At 46.5% G+C, this 6,000-nt stretch overlaps 1 protein-coding gene across 2 annotated transcripts in view; it reads left to right on the forward strand.

Moving 5' to 3' along the window:
• The window catches only part of SASH1 (SAM and SH3 domain containing 1), a 628,602-nt gene that overhangs the window by 18,656 nt on the left and 603,946 nt on the right, over positions 1-6,000 (forward strand). The window lies entirely within an intron of this gene.

The raw sequence follows: 6,000 nt of genomic DNA on the forward strand, positions 1-6,000 counted from the left end.
GTCAGCCTGTGTTTGACTGAGGTTGTTGTAGGCAATATTAACTTCACCTGGAGAGCTCAAGGCAGCTTAGTGACAGCAGCTGATTAGCTGCAGTTTGATGAGCAAAGTGAGAACTTACACAAAATGTGTCACAGCAGGCGTGAGAACCTTGCCAGAGGTCTGGATATGGAGCAAAAGATTAATTGGTCCCCAATTTCAGGGGTATGTTGGAGGTAGCATGGGATCATGGTCTTGATGCAGCCTTATGCTTGTCGCCACCAGAGGTTTAGCTATGGTTAAAGGTAACCTTAATTCCCTCTTTGTTTAAGACAAGAGGGGGAGATTAGTGTATTCTTGACTGGTAAAGTTCAAGTTTGGTTTATTTATATATATATATATATATATATATATATATATATATATATATATATATATATATATATATATATATGCAAATATAGCTGTGGGCTCATCTGCATGTCTTAGGCAGGTCTGCAACCTTCACCTTTCCCCATTATCACCCAGCATACAGCACTTCCACTGCAGCAAGGGATTCTGGGAAATGACATGCAAATGAGCACACAGTGTCACTTTTTGCCTCAATAACCATTTTTAACATGGTTCCCTATAGGCTTAAGCTTGCTGCATGGTCACAGCTTTGAGCACAGCCAGGGTTAAGGTGCATACCCAGAAAACCACCCACAGACAGCTGTTTTGACCTTGATGGGTCTCATCAGTATGGGGTTGATTTTACTGGGAATGCAAGAGAGGCTATGGGATAGGCTAAACCATAATACTGAGTTAAGTTATGGTGAGTAAAAAAAGTGACAAAAACCCTCCACAGGAAAGCAAATATGCAAATATAGCTGTGGGCTCATCTGCATGTCTTAGGCAGGTCTGCAACCCCGCCTTTCCCCATTATCACCCAGCATACAGCACTTCCACTGCAGCAAGGGATTCTGGGAAATGACATGCAAATGAGCACACAGTGTCACTTTGTGCCTCAATAACCATTTTTAACATGGTTCCCTATAGGCTTAAGCTTGCTGCATGGTCACAGCTTTGAGCACAGCCAGGGTTAAGGTGCATACCCAGAAAACCACCCACAGACAGCTGTTTTGACCTTGATGGGTCTCATCAGTATGGGGTTGATTTTACTGGGAATGCAAGAGAGGCTATGGGATAGGCTAAACCATAATACTGAGTTAAGTTATGGTGAGTAAAAAAAGTGACAAAAACCCTCCACAGGAAAGCAAATATGCAAATATAGCTGTGGGCTCATCTGCATGTCTTAGGCAGGTCTGCAACCCCGCCTTTCCCCATTATCACCCAGCATACAGCACTTCCACTGCAGCAAGGGATTCTGGGAAATGACATGCAAATGAGCACACAGTGTCACTTTTTGCCTCAATAACCATTTTTAACATGGTTCCCTATAGGCTTAAGCTTGCTGCATGGTCACAGCTTTGAGCACAGGGTGTTCAACTTAACTCAGTTTTATATATATATATAAATATATATTGTGGCAGGATGGCCTCGCGGCGGGGTCAGTAAGACGCTTGACATGATGGGAAACTTTAAACACTAGTGGTTTATTAGCCACAACCACAATAAGTACGGATGCACTGTCCCTTTAAGAAACTACTTTCTTGCAAATTAAAGCCTAGGGGACACTAACTCACTTCTTGAGCCCTTACTAACAGGACAGCCATCTAATCTGGTCATGCCCAAAACATGCTACACAAACGATAACCAATAAGCATAATAAGAATAAAGTCTTATCTGTTTCAGCTCCAAACAGCAAACAGGAACACGGTTCCGGGGAGCAGGCTGTGTCCAGCCTCGCAGCAATGTTTATCTTTATCCTGGGTTGGGGTCCCAGCTGGTCCCAGCAGCAAAGCTCCTCACAGGACTGGGGACCAGAGCAGCAGCAGCTGCTACGGCTTCCAAGCCGGGAGAGTTCTCTCCACCTTCCTGTGGAAAAACAAGCTCCCTGTGTGTGTGTCACTTCCTGCTTTTAAATGTGCAGTCTCTCAGGCCTCCTGCTTAATTAGGCTGCAGGTGTGCTTCCTTCTGTCTGAGGAGATTAACACTCTGTGAACTGGCTGCAGCGTCTCTCCATTCACTATTCCAGCCTACTGAGTCAGTGACTCTGTCACATATCCCTCTCCCCAGTGAAACATTGTCCTGTGGAGCGGCCCGTGCACCATTCCCGTGCACCAGCATTTTTGGCGAAAATGTCTGACGTCGGCCCTTCCCTCCCCCCTTTTTTTTTTTCTTGCCCTCCAATTTAGGCATTTTCTTTTTTGGGTAATTACCAGGCCATCTGGGCCTGAACACTCATCCTTCTCTACCTCTTTCTCTTGTGCCGTCTTGAGTCTAGGGTTGAAGCTCCGCCTTTATTGTGTCCCCTTTTGCAAATGTCCCCAAGCCTCCTGCTTTCTATCAGCTATCTCTGCCTTCTTCCTCTTGGGCTCAGAGTCTACCTTACCCTGTAGAAGAGCCAAGACCTCAGTTAGCTCATAGTATTCACTCACCAGTGCTTGTCCTGCTTCTCCCTCTGTTTTTTGACCTTCCTCAAAGGTTTTTTGTACTTCTTCATCTGAATCAGAAGTCTTCCTGGCCCTTTTCTTAGAAGAACCCACACAGATTAAAGCTTCCCATGATACAGAGCTGTCAACCTTTTTCTTATCTTCCGGGCTCTTTTCCAGCTTTTGTTCCTCACCATTTTCCTCTTGGTTTTCAACAGAACCAGCACTACCAGTAGAGGACATGGTAGCACTCTTTGCTTTTTCAACCTCATCTTCTTTGTCACTTTCATAAGGCAGCTTTGCACGCTTTTTAGGGGTGACCATTTTTTTAAAAGAGGCCCATGGTGTAATGCCTTCCTTCTTTCTTTCTCCATCAGAAGTGGCCCCTTCACCTTCTGTTTCAACAGTCTGTGCTGTGTCTCCCATTACATTTTCTGTAGGAGAGGTCTCTATAGACTCATCAGGAGAAGAGGGCGAACTGTCTCCTCCATCTACCTCTGCAGGATCATGAGACTCCAATGAGACAGGTACTTGTTCTGTCACATACTCTGCCTTTGTCTCTTCTTCCTTCTTTCCTTTATGCTTCTTGCCTGAAAGCTTCTTTAAACCAGATCCAGTGAAAAGCTTCCTTAGAGGGCTACCTTGAAGCTTAGCCTTCTCTTGTGAAGACAGTAACTCCACTTCAGTGGTGATGGCTTCTGGACCTTTCTCCATCAGCGTATTTTTAGTGTTGGTTTTCACCTCATTTATCTTTATAACTTCAATTTGGGTGTGGGTCTTATCAACCCTAAGTGCACCCCATGATGCCGCTCTATTACCGTCGGCAGACTCGTAGGCTTGGGCCTTTCTTTCTTGTCCCTTTAATTTACTCCGTTGGGAGTGTTGCTGGATAACCTGTGATGTCTTTCTCATCTTATTTTCCAACTGAGCGGTGTCCAACATAGCCACATGCTCAGTCTTTAGGGCCTCGAGTATCTCGTCCAGGTCACGCTTTTGTTTCTCCGCCAACTTGCGGCCAGCACGCTCAGACTCCAGGTCCTTCCTCAGGTCATGAAGCTGTCCTTCTGCATATCTTTTTTCACTCAGTGCCGCTGCCAGTTCATCCTCTTTGGCGTTGAGTCGCGACTCCACATCTCTTAGCAGGTTCAGCGCAAGGCTTAAATCTGTTTCTTTTCCTCTATTTCTGACCTGCAATTGCCTGTGCTCCTCCCAGACCTTGTCCAGCTCCAGCTGCAGTCGGTCCCTCTCATTATATGTGTCGTCCAGCAGCCTGTGGGTATCAGCCATCTCGATTTCATAGCGCAATGTCAGGCAAGTCACCTGACGGACGGTCACCTCCTCCCTCTCGGCGAGTTGTATTTTGCGCTCCGCAATCTGCGTCTGCAGCTCTTCAATATGATCCTGCAAATCCCCTCTCAGGGCCTTCACCTCTTCCCGGTGCTTGCTCTGGGCTTGCGTCAGCGCCGCCTTCATCTTTTGGAGCTCTGTAGTTTTTGTCACCAGTATCGCCGCTGCTTCTGTTTTCCAGGCTTCTTTCTCCTTGGCATACTGACTCATGGAGATGGAGTTGCCTCTCTGCTTCTCCAGCTCTTGCTCCAGTCTCTGGACCTTTTCGCGCTCCCTCTCACACAGAATCACCTGGCTTTCAAGCTCCGCCCCCAGTGATGCTCTTGTGGCGTACAGCGTGGCCCTCAGCTCCTCATGCTGTTCTGTGGGGACATACTGGGTACTCAGCCGTTCCTGTAGCACTTGCTGCTTCTCCTTGGCTGCTTGCAGACTTGCATGTAGCTCTTGCAGCTGGCTCTGCCATAGGTGCGCTGCTTGTGTGTGCTACTCCAGGGAGACACGTTGCATCCTCTCTGCATTCTGCAGTGCTTCCTGCACCTCTAATTTTTCTTGCGCCAATTGCGCCTTCACTTTCTGCGTTTGGTGAAGCTTCTCAGTCCCATCACTGACCTGACCGGTCAGGTTTAAAACCTCTTCTTTCAGGTTTATATTCTCCATTTTCACAGTCTCTATATCCCTTAGGACGTCTCATTGGCTTTCTTCAAAGTACCCAGCTCTGTTTTGAGCACGCTAGCTTCTTGGTGAGAAACTTCTAAGTCTTTGATGAAGTTTTGCACATCTCTCTGGGACATCTGATAGCACAGTCTCCAGTCAGGACTTGTTCTCTCTGATTCCATGTTAGCAATTGCGGTGTTGGCTTTATTCAAGCTTGTCGTCAGCTCCTCCAACTCACTCCGCAAGAGTTGCTCTGTTTTCTTTAAAGCCGCATACTCTTGTATAGCTGGGAGTATACACCTCTGTACCTCTGCATTAGCTTCTCGCTCCCTATTCAATTGTTTCTGCAAGACATCATAATCACGCTGGGCAGTTTGGAGTGCAGAAATTAAGGCCTCTTTTCCCTGGATCAAGGATTCAGCTTCCCTTTGCTCCTCCTTTTCCATTGCCACCGTTCCTGTGACAATTCTGCCGGTCACTCCGGTCTGCATCACATCTCGGCGCCTTTCTGACGCATGTCCTGACAGCGCAGGTTCAAGTGGCTTGGTCACTTCCCCTGTGATTTGATGAACAGTTTTCTTTTTCTTCTTTCTTTTTGCTTTATTAGCTCCAGAGATATCAGTGGTACTGGGCACACGCTCACTGGTATCAGCTTCCACATCTTGCTTGCACTCATAGGGCGTTGCTTGCTTTTGCAGCTGTTTGTCTTTGAAAATTTTGGGGCACACATCTTCCATGTGACCTACTTTATGACAGGCCCAGCATACTAAATTCATCTGTGGGTACGGCTCTCCTCCAGGGGCCACATACGAGTCGTCATCATCATCATCATCGTATGGCCTGAAGGGACACTGTTTTGTATGGTTATGTACATTGCAAAACTGACACATGACGGCGGCCATTTTAAAACCCCGGATTTTTTTTTTGTTTTCTTCACACCCGACGAGGCAGACTTTGCACAACACACGTAACTTGTATGGGCTTTACAATCTTTGAACCTTCTGGGTTCTTCTTAGGGCAACATCTTTGCCAAAATTCATTTTCACTTTCTTTTTTACCAGACAGGGCAAACTTTGCTCACAGCACTTGCTAACTGCAAATTCACTCACTTCAGCAAAAGGCATTAGCTTTACACAGCAATCCTTTCATACCCGACGGGGCAAAATTTACACTCAGCGCTTGCTAGCTGTAACTTCCATGCTTCAGCAAAAAATCATTTTTTTCCCCGCTTGAGTTCAGTGTCTCAACACATCTTCATCTACTAACCCCCAGAGGCATAGCATCCCACTTCTGACACCACCTGTGGCAGGACGGCCTCGCGGTGGGGTCAGTAAGACGCTTGACACGATGGGAAACTTTAAACACTAGTGGTTTATTAGCCACAACCACAATAAGTACGGGTGCACTGTCCCTTTAAGAAACTACTTTCTTGCAAATTAAAGCCTAGTCCCGTTAGGGACACTAACTCACTTCTTGAGCCCTTACTAAC

The sequence above is a fragment of the Ascaphus truei genome, chromosome 4, assembly GCF_040206685.1.
Source record: "Ascaphus truei isolate aAscTru1 chromosome 4, aAscTru1.hap1, whole genome shotgun sequence".
NCBI lineage: Eukaryota > Metazoa > Chordata > Amphibia > Anura > Ascaphidae > Ascaphus > Ascaphus truei.